Source organism: Octopus bimaculoides, chromosome 4 (assembly GCF_046866305.1).
Source record: "Octopus bimaculoides isolate indiv1 chromosome 4, ASM4686630v1, whole genome shotgun sequence".
NCBI lineage: Eukaryota > Metazoa > Mollusca > Cephalopoda > Octopoda > Octopodidae > Octopus > Octopus bimaculoides.
The window spans coordinates 21,414,485-21,426,139 of record NC_142931.1 but is presented as its reverse complement, the minus strand read 5'-3'; the positions used below and the strand labels follow the sequence as shown (position 1 = coordinate 21,426,139).

The window sequence follows — 11,655 nt, the reverse complement described above, 5'->3', positions numbered from 1 at the left end:
TAATAGATCTAATGGCATCAAAGATAAGGCAATACATAACCACTCTAGTAGTAATAAGAATAAGAATAATGAGAAACCTAAAAATAACCAAGGAAAATTATTTGGTTTACCCCTCCCTTTTCCTTTAATATAAAAACTAACATTGGTAAAAGATTCCTGTCTCTCCTAGACAAACACTTTGCAGCAACTCACAGATAGAGGAAAATATTTAATTTCTGTGAAATTATCATATAGTCGCTGCCCCAATATGAAGAGTATTATTACACGTAGTCAATACCAAAAGCCTACGTCTAGTTGCAACTGTCGCGACCCATGATCTTGTCCACTTGACCAACGATGTATGACTAAATCTATCATATATGAGGCAGAAGTTACGGCAGCCCTAAATAATAATACAACTGATAAGAAGACCTATATTGGATTATATGAAGAAGAATTTAAAAATCGCTATACCAATCACATAGACTCCTTCCGGCATAAGGACAAAAGTAATGTACTAAGTTGGTTAGCTACGTATGGGCTTTGAAAGATAACGAAACACCGCATGTGGTTAAATGGAAATAATTGAGAAATCAAATCCTTATGTGAATGGATCGAATAAATGTCGACTTTGGCTGAAATGAACGCAGATCCCGTTCAGATCTAAGATACCTAACTCTCTATTAAACACCAGGTCAGAAATTTCAGTAGTTGCATGCATAAGTATAAATATATTTTGAATAGTTGGAAAATTCCGCCTATTCCTGACTGACTTGATATCTTTCCAACCTTATCATTTAAGGTCTAAGGGGGATAGTCCTTTACCTTTTCACCTTTTATTTTTCACATTTTAGTTTGTTTGTTTTTTTTGTTTTTGTGTGCTTTCGTTTTCCAGTTTTCGTTTTCTGTTGTTTACTTTCTGCGTTTTTTCGCGTTTCTTCTATAATTCAATTTGTTTTTAGTTCGTTATGATATGTGGTTTGTGCCTGAAGAAAATGTTTGAGTTTTCTCAATATATGAAACTATTAGTAATGCTTTAATACATGTATTGTGACCTTTAAATAAATAATATTTATCTCTTACAAGTCGGAGAGCTAGCAGAGATGTTAGCACGCCGGGTGAAATGCTTAGAGGTATTTCGTCGGTCTTTACGTTCTGAGTTCAAATTCCGCCGAGGTCAACTTTGGCTTTCATTCTTTCGGGGTCAATAAATTAAGAACCAGTTCATACTGGGGTCGATCTAATCGACTCCCGCCTCCACCAAAATTTCCGGCTTTGTACCTAGAGAAGAATATTTATCACTCACCAGACGGGGTGGTTTTTTTTGTTGAATTTTCTATCACGGAACAGTATATTATCTATACTGTATGAAAAGTTTTGAGCCTTCAAGTCTTGTACCTTCATCAGAAGTCTTGCACCATGTTTTGTTTTTTAGAGGCTCAAGACTTTTCATACACCCCTTGTGTATATATATATATATAATAGAGAGAGAGAGAGAGAGAGAGAGAGAGAGAGAGAGAGAGAGAGAGAGAGAATGTGTATGTTAGGTGTGTATGTTTGCATATGTAGGTGTGCATGCATATATGTGTATTTATATATGTATATAGAAAGAAGGATGGATACATATAAATATGTACTCAATATATATTCATGTATAAATATGGACCCTATTTCATATGCGTACATACAGATCTTCATAAATTAATGGTCACACAAACACACACACGCACACACACACACACACACACACACATACACACACACACACACGTTATATATATATATATATATATATATATATATATATATGCACACACTATTATATTTCTCCTGAAAGTTAGCTTTCATTCAAGAAATAAGATTAGTATCCAATACGTTTATGCTAGTCCGGTGTCCAATGCACCGTGATGCAGGCACACTTTCATAAGTAAAATTGTACTATAATTGTGTATGTGTATGTGAGAGAGAGAGAGAGTGAGTGAGTGAGTGAGTGAGTGAGTGAGTGAGTGTATGTGTGTATGTGTTCCTGAGTGTGTATGTGTTCCTGAGTGTGTAATGTGTGTGTACATATCAAAGTGTGTGTGTAACTTAAATGGCATTTACATAATTCAATCAAATTTAGGCCATAAGACTAAGTTTGAAAGCATTTACTTTATCTTTTATTCTTGATATCTTTTTGATTCTTAAAGTAATTTTGAATAATGATTGTCAGGAAGAAAATAACTCATAGAAATATGAGCTTCTCCGGCTTCCCCATGGAAGCCAGATTAGCCAAGGAAAACTACACATTCAAATACTGGAACTGCAATACATTCAGTTATCAAAATACTATATTAAGAGTTGTGATGAATCCTAGCATATATGCATCCATCATAACGTTGGAAGTTTTGGACACCTCAGTTAACCACCTGCAAATATATAATGATCTTCATTTTACAAACAAGTGTGTAAATAAAGATAATGTGGAGGTTTTCAACTCTTGAGCATCCAACATAAAATTCGCCGGCAGTACAACAGCTGTCAATTGTGAAGAGTTCAAATGTGCAAATTGAACTCTTCTAAGTCGAAATCGCATATCTGGTGGTATTATTGAAATTCTAGGTATAATTATGTAATTTCATCTGGTGTATTCAAGTAAGATTAATAATCTTGGTTCCACATAACTAAGCTTCTTAACCATTTACTTAATATCATTGTATAGCTGCATTGATCTAAATCATGCAGAAACATTACTGTGGGTCTTTCTTTTCGCTGCGGTCTGTGTGATGGTAAATCTGAAGGTTCCTATGAAATTTCAAATTCTGTAAAACTGAACTATTTTTTCCAGATCCACAACAGTGCCCACTGATTAGTAACTATGTCTATTTCCTGGAAGTGTCTGCAACAGATGTAGTTGATGCTATTAACCAAATTACTTTTTCACACAGCCACTTGTGTGTTACTTGACAATGTTCCAGATTATGGAACACCTTTGATACCAATTCATCTGCTGTCTTAATCACTGATCTTATAGGATCAGGGTCTGTAGTACCATTATTAGCGAGAGGAAATCTTGTACAAACATTTTAGTAAAATATCCAGACAGCTGATCCCTAAAATATTGACTTTCATGTTTGTAGATAGTTTGGAGATTTTAACATTATACCAGAACGATGATGATTCAATGCAAGCACGAATTTCATAGGTTGTTATTCCTTTTGGAAATTACTGGTAAGGTCCAACAACATCAATGCTGCCCCTTTCATTTAAGAGCGTTTGTCACACAAGTCCTGCAATGTGATGTGTGTATTGAATACGTAGGTCAGGAGTGGATAGTGGAAAATTATCCAGTTGTTATCAATTTCCGTCTAAGTAAGGTTTGAACGGTTCCATCTTCTGACGGATTTCTGTTAAATAGATACTTGTTGTCCTTCGTTTGGGTTTCCTTGATATATGATCCTGGAAACCATTTCGTGCGTTTCTTGTTTTTCATGCAAGAAGAATTCTTAATGAGAGTGCCACTGGAGCCATAAACCACCAGGGTTTCAACAATACTGAAGAGCTTTATCTCTTTGGGTGCACTTGGAAGCTCTGCATATATGATGGAATCAATTTGATTGAGGTGAATGTAATTTACAAACCAGATCAAAATTGTCTGCCCGTAGCAAGTCCTCTTTTGTGCCATAGCATTAGCGATGCAGCCAATCTTGTAAATATAAAAATAACTATATTTGACCATGATTGTCATTTGAACCCACTTCCATTTGTCTACCTATTTAAAATTAAATCAGCTATTACGACATATCAGCAAAAACTTTATGTTAATGAAGTTTTCTGCTAACGTGGTTACTCTGTTACTAATTGTGGAGGAAGAGAAAAAGAAAATGAAGCAGAGAATCGAAAGAGATGTTCACAGTATGAGAGTAATAGAGATAAAAAAGAGAGAGAAGACAGCATGTGACAAAGAGAGAGAGAGAGAGAGAGAGAGAGAGAGAGAGAGAGAGAATTGATATAGTAAAGCAATGAGAAGGAGATGAAACTAAGAAAAACAAATAATTAACACTAAAGAAAACCAGCGAAAAAGGAAAGAGAATGAATGAATGGTGGACGACAGGCGATAGCTACATACGAAAGAAAAAGGGAAAGGGAAAATGGACATACACGCATACAAACTTCAGGTGCTATGTGGAGGGACTGAACTCGGAATCATGTAGTTTCGAAATGAACTTCTTAGCCACGCACCCATAGGTCCTTTAAAATTCGACGAGTCTAGTAAGTGCTATTCGCGAAACTCGAGGCCTTTGAGTCACTTACGTAGCGTTATACCTAGATAATACACACACAGACACACGCACGTACACACACACATACACAAACACTCATTCACTCACACACATGTACTCACACACATGTACTCGCACACACACATATATATGTATAACAGACAGGGAAAAAGACAGAGATACATATACACATGCATATATGCGTTTGTGTATGTGTGTGTGAACACACATGAATAGGAGTGTGAGTATTGCTGCGTATATATATATGTGTGTGAGTGCGCATCCGCCTGTGCATCAGTACTTGAACAAGTGCGTGGGCATATGTCAGTTTGTAACGGCTGTGCAGCCTGTGTGAGCAGTTAACTGTATGCGTAGGAGTATGTAATAAATAATATACTTACACGCACACACGCACTCCTACATACAGAAACACGTTTTCTGGCTCTCTATTATTTATTGCTCACAGCACGCGCACACACACGCGCGCACGCATGATTCAATAGCCTCAATTTCAACGCATACGCACGTACTTTTGTACAAGCTAGCAACGTTGCCTCTGCGTGCTTACTCGACCTTCTAGAAATAGCAGTCGCATTTCTTTCAGCACGACCTACTATCTAAAGAAGAGAGAAAGTAAATATTAGATAATGTACTCTTGGGTAGACTGTGCCGCAGGAAAGGGCACGGATGATTAATAGAGCAACGTTATTGAAGATAAGTGTGATCGACGAATGTTATGCAGGAGTTAGGCAACGTAGGCAGGTTTATATGTGTGCCGTATACATACAAACTTACATAGATATGTGTGTAAACATATGTATGTATGTATGTATGTATGTATGTATATATATATATTTGGGGGGGGAGGGGATGAGCTGCTCCACATCGGTCACCGGAGTGATATTTGATCACTTTACAGAGTGTCTGAGTGTCGGTTAGGTGTTTGGAATGGGACGGCTTACCTCATGGTTGGTAATCTATCTAGGAGAAGGAAATCTCCGAAATAAAACCTGAGGCTTTGGAAGTTCCTGGTTTTGTCAATTCTCTTGTCACACCGGTGAAAGTCTTCTTGGGCTAATAAGTGGGAGTAGTGCAGTGCAAGCTACACCCACTAAAAATTATTCATCTGCACAGGTTCTTCCTGTACTCCAAATCTTAGTAAAATCATTCAATTGGTTGGTTGGCAGAAACCTAAAAATGCACCTGTAACTTATATATATATATACTAACTGGCCTCCCGGTTTGTACGGTGTTGAAGTGTATTCATAAGGCACTTATTGGCATCTATCGTAATGCCTATTTTCCTTATTATAAAAGTTGTTAAAAATTACTTAAATATTGCATAACACAATTTTAGAAATTTAATTAGACTATCTGAATACAGAAAGTCACGTACATGATAAAAGAGAAATGGATTGTACAAAAATTATAAAACATTTGCAGGACTTCAATATATATATAATATTTTTAACTTATTTCTTTAAAGCATGTATGAAGAGTTTCTGTGGGCTTCCTACTCTGGAACAAGCTACATACAATTGACCATGTGAGAAACAGCCCTCTTCTAGATGGAGACCGACAACCTACAGTGTTTGATCTGAAGCAATTTGATGTCTTCTGAATCCTTAAGGGTTTTTTATCATCCAGGAAGCAAGAACGGCTGAATATGCTGCCCGGGTAGACAAAATTTTCAGTACTGCTCCTTCAACTAAGATAGACGGTTTCACAAATGGGTTTCCTGACGCAGATTGGAATGTTACAACAGACTTGTCCTAGCTAATGTTGAGTCCAAATGCCTAGCAAGATTTAGAAATATAATCCATGAGAATTTGCATATCTTTCACTTTATGAACAACTAAGTCGCAATCATCAGCATAAAAGAGGTCACGAAAAAGAGACTGAAAAACGGGTTCTGCCGTGCCAGCACCGCTATTGACCTATGCATTCATGCCATCATGAAATTATTTAATTATCGATAAAGTCATCCGGGCAAAAAAGTTTGCAGAGTATTTTCCACAAGGAGACCCTATTTAGAGTACCGAAGGCTTTGGTTAAATCAAAGAAAATCTGGACAAAATCCAAATTCTGTTCATAGCAATTTTCCTGCATCTGTCTTGCTGTGAAAATCATATCTATTGTTCCTCTACCAAAACGGAAGACACATTGAGATTCGGAGAGGAATCATTTACAAATTATTATTTAGACGAGTAAGAATACTTGCCAGAATCTTGCTAACAGCTGGCAGTAGAGTAACAGCTCTGCAATTTCCTCACTTAATTCTGATTTCCTTTCCTTTATAGAGAGGAAGGATAATCACATCCTTCTAGTCCTTGAAAACCGAACCATTCACCAGACTACACTAATAAGCTCGTAAAGATTCTGTGTGATACGACCACCACCAAAACTCAAAACATCTGCGCAAATTCCGTCTTTACCAGGTACTTTACTTAAACTCGTTTTACTTATCGTTGTTATTCCTTCGTCTATTAAAGGTGCTGAGTCCCAGGAACTGATGACAGGACTTTGCTGAATAGCATCGATTACCGCATCATCTCACGGCTTACAAGTTCTGAAAAATGTTCGTTCCAGTGACATATAATTTCTGGTGATATCGCAAATAAGGTAGAGCACTCGTTGAAAAGTAAATGAACCGATACAGAACTCTTAGGCCCATTAATTTGCTCCCTAAGATAGTATTGCTTCAGTGGCAGCTTGACTATCATTTGCAAGATCTTCTCATCAGGTGTTCTTCACCCTCCTGAGTGATCGCTGCAGTAGGGATTTTGTGTTCTGATGATGGGTAAAGGCCATATTCTGCTGCACAACTGATGGCCTTTGTGTAGTAATACACAGTGGGCGTTGCGCTTTGCAGACTCTCGTCTACGATGCTCCCCCACTACTTCTGCTCGTGATCAGAAATACGCATATCGTCAGCCACCAAGGGACATGCTCAACTGCTGAAGGTCAAGAAACTGACAAGCAAATATGTAGTATTGAGCAGAATATATGCTGTAGCTCACCTTTTATACCAAGGCAAAACATGTTACATGATAGCATTTACAATCAGTTAAGATCAAAACCCATGAGATCCACTGCCTGGTACTGCTATTATTATTATTATTATTATTATTATTATTATTATTATTATTACTACTATTATTATTATTATTAAGATCTTCGCTCCCTATGGAGTATAGGCTATCGACGACTTTTTTCTACCCTCCTCGACTCCAGGTGATCTTTCGTGCTTCTTTCCAGTTGAATCCCTGCGTTTTCAGCCCACCTCAGAATCCCGCCTCCAACTAACCTTAATGTGTTCTCTCTTCCTCCTCCCTTGTGAGTTCCAGACATGTTTCCCCAAAGGAAAACCTCCCTCTACCAGATCTTGTTAGTTCTGAATTGTCTCTGATACTTCTGTACGAAAACCCATTTTTACTTGTGGGAAGAGATGGTCCATTTTAGTCTGGCCTCTATCTCTTGACCTGACCGGCTTGGCAGGTCCTACCAGGAGCTTGAGCTCCACTGCCATAGCTCTAGTGTCATTGAGGTACACAAGTCATTACACTGCAGCAAGGAACTCCGTCGGTTACGACGACGAGGGTTCCAGTTGATCCAATCAACGGAACAGCTTGCTCGTGAAATTAACGTGCAAGTGACTGAGTACTCCACAGACATGTAAACCCTTAACGTAGTTCTCAGGGAGACTCAGCGTGACACAGAATGTGACAAGGTTGGCCCTTTGAAATACAGGTACTACTCATTTTTGTCAGCTGAGTGAACTGAAGTAATGTGAAAGAAAGTGTCTTGCTCAAGAGGCACAACGCGTCGCCGGGAATTGAACTCACGGCCTTACGATCGTGAGGCAAATATCCTAATCACTAAGCCACGCGCCTTCACACATACATACACACACACATTCATATACATACATAATACATACACACACACACACATATATACACATATATATATACACACACACACACACACACACACATATACACACAATCACTCAAATATACATACAAGCATGCATATATGTATGTATGCATGGATGTATGCATATTTGTGTATATATATATACAAACACACGCATACATACATATTTACGTACACTCAGTCAGACAAGCGGATAGGGATTACACATATACACACACATTCGTAGTCATTAACATATGAAGTGTATAGAAGTGAAGCAGTAACGTTCTCATCAAAGTTTGTAAGAGAAAAAAGAAAGTGAAGTGACCAGCAAGACATTTCGGGCAGTCATCAATTACAGTGACCATCGGCTACCCAGATACAGCCACATAGGCGTCCACTTGATTATTTGGTCGTCAAGCAAGCTTAAAATCAACATGGATAAGCTTTTGTATGGATTATTTGTTGCTTGACAACCAAGTTGTTCTGCTCTGCTGCTTGTATCTAACATGGCTGATTTTTACGGTATTGAATATAAGAAGTTTCTGTGTGTGTGTGTGTGTGTGTGTGTGTGTGTGTGTGTGTGTGTGTGTGTGTGTGTGTGTGTGTGTGTGTGTGTGTGTGTGTGTGTGTGTGTGTGCGTGCGCGTGCGTATGCACATATATGTATATGCATATATATATATATACATACAAACACACACGTGTACATGCCTACATACGGACACACAAACACACACACACACTCACACCCATATATATATACATACACGTAAACACACATACACACACACACACACACATACAAAGTTTAAGGTTGCTTCTAACGGGTTCCGTCCGTTCCTATCGGATTAATAGTGTGTCCAGTACGTGATATATTTGGATTAAAGTCAAATTGTCAAGGACTGTCCTTACAACAATACTTAAGGAGTAAGTGATTTGTAGAAACTCAAGTAGAAATGTAAACCTCAAGTACAACTCTAATTAACGATTCAGCATACAGAACTATATATATGTGTGTATACACACACACACACACACACACACACACACACACACACACACACACACACACACACACACAAGTTTCCTTTGTAACTCAGGTTCGATCCTACAGCATGGTATCTTGAGCAAACATCATTTACTATAGCCGTGGATCAAAACATATCTTGCATATAAAATAGGGGGAATTTTTACCAACTCACCCCCACGCTTTTCACCCCGCCCCCCAAAATACTCGGATTTTTCGCATGGAATCAACTCCTCTGACCTCTTGCTGTGCTGCAAACCCCTTATCTTGGTTCGGAAAGGTGGGGCGGGAAAGGAAACTCCACTTCATGGGAATTATTGGAATTTTTAAATTTTTTATTTCGTTTTGCTACAAAGCCCTTTTTTTGTCCCGAAAACAAGAATCCTCGGAAATTTCACCACACCCTTCCCGCAATCATTGGAAAATGCCTTTTCGTTTCGTTGAATGAATTACGGTGACCTCCTAATATTCCACAAAATACATTTTTGTCCAGGAAACGGGAAATAGAGTGGGGTGAAACCCTCGAAAATTCTACCTCCCCCCTAATTTCACAGGGAAAATTTTTGGGAAAATTTCTACACAAGGGTCAATACTTGTTGACAAGGGAACCTTTTAGAAATAACGGCCAAATCTCCCTAGGCACACTGCACATACACACACACACACACACACACACACACACACACACACACACACACACACACACACACACACACATATATATGTATATATATACTCTAAAATGTCTCCAACAGATTCAGTAAATGGCAAAAAAGGCTTGAGAACGTCAAGGGAACAGGTCTAGCTCGGCAGGTGTCCCAGTGTATCACAGGCTGGGCCCGGTCGTCATCCTGCCACTGTTGTCAAACAATCTTCAAGAAAAAGTAAAATAAACATCTTTTGAATTTTGGCTTTTGGAATGTGCGCACACTTCTTGATGATAATTTCAACAAGAGGCCAGAAAGGCGTACTGCACTTATTGATTGTGAGGTTAAGAAATATTTCCTTGATACAGTTGCGCTCTCTGAAACTCGTCTCTTTGGTGAGGGTCAAATAAATGAACCTACTTATGGATATACTATCTTTTGAAGAGGCCTATCTGAGGGTCAGCGTAGAGAATCTGGTGTTGGGTTTGCTCTCAAGAATTAATTAGTATCCTCTACAGCAGAACTTCCAAGTGGCATATTTGAACGAACCATGTCATACCGTAAAAAACTGACAAAAGGTAGGTTTCTTACCGTTGTCAGTATTTATGCACCAACAATGTTTCATTCTGATGAAACCGTAGGACAGTTTTATGACGATCAAGCACAATTATTGAGGAAAGTACCGATTTCTGACAAGCTGGTCATATTGGGAGATTTCAACGCAAGAGTTGGAAATAACTACGTTTCACGGCCTGTTTTAGGCCGACATGGGATTGGAAAATGCAAAAAAATGGAGTAGCACTTTTGACGTTTTGTACTGAGAATAATCCGGTTGTTACCAACACTCTGCTTAAGCCGAAAAATAAATATAAAACTACCTGGATGAATCCAAGATCTAAGCACTGGCATCTCATAGATTATATTTCGATCAGAAAACGTGATATGAAAGATGTTTCTAGCGTTTGGGCCATGAGAGAAGCAGAGGGCTGGACTGCTCATCGTCTAGTGCGTGGAAAAATTAATTTTTCGATAATGCCTTAAAATCGATAGGTCTGGTCCTAAGGTACCCAAAATGTTAAATGTTGCAAACTGCCAAAATACCAATCTTGAGAAATTAGGCTCCTCGAAACCGGAAAGGAGAAAACTAATTCGAAGATTACAGATCCAGTCCATCACCGGAACTGTAAAAATCTGTAAAACTTTCCAGAAATTTATCATTTAAATGTATATGAACATGTCTAGATATGCAACTAAATGCATCAGAATACATACATAAAGCATACAAATCTGCACATACATACATGCATACATAAATACATACATACATACATGCATGCATGCATGTATGCATACATACATACATGCATGCATGCATACTACATACATACATACATACATACATACGTACGTACATACGTATATACATACATACATACATACATACATACATACATACATACATACAAGTAAAAATACCCTGTTGATATTGAAATTCCAATGAAGGAACCTTGGATCTAGGTTAGAAACCGGCGCTTTCTCTACTGGCTAGAAATCTTGAAATAATACTGAATAAGGACATACATACATACATACATACATACTTACATAGCAGCTGCCCCAAAACGTCATTAAGTTACTACCTCCCTTATACGACACGACGTTGTCGCAAAAGTAACATATACAGTCATCCGGAAAAGGATTGTACTGGAATAAATACAGATAATCCATTGTTATTGAATATGCACACAAACATCAACACAAGGAGTACTGGTGGAACCTTCCCATAAAAAAAAAATAGTCAAGTGTAAGCAGAACAGGCC

General features: G+C 38.1%; 1 protein-coding gene across 6 annotated transcripts in view; it reads right to left on the bottom strand.

Moving 5' to 3' along the window:
* The window catches only part of LOC106876310 (uncharacterized), a 345,615-nt gene that overhangs the window by 88,900 nt on the left and 245,060 nt on the right, over nucleotides 1-11,655 (bottom strand). The window lies entirely within an intron of this gene.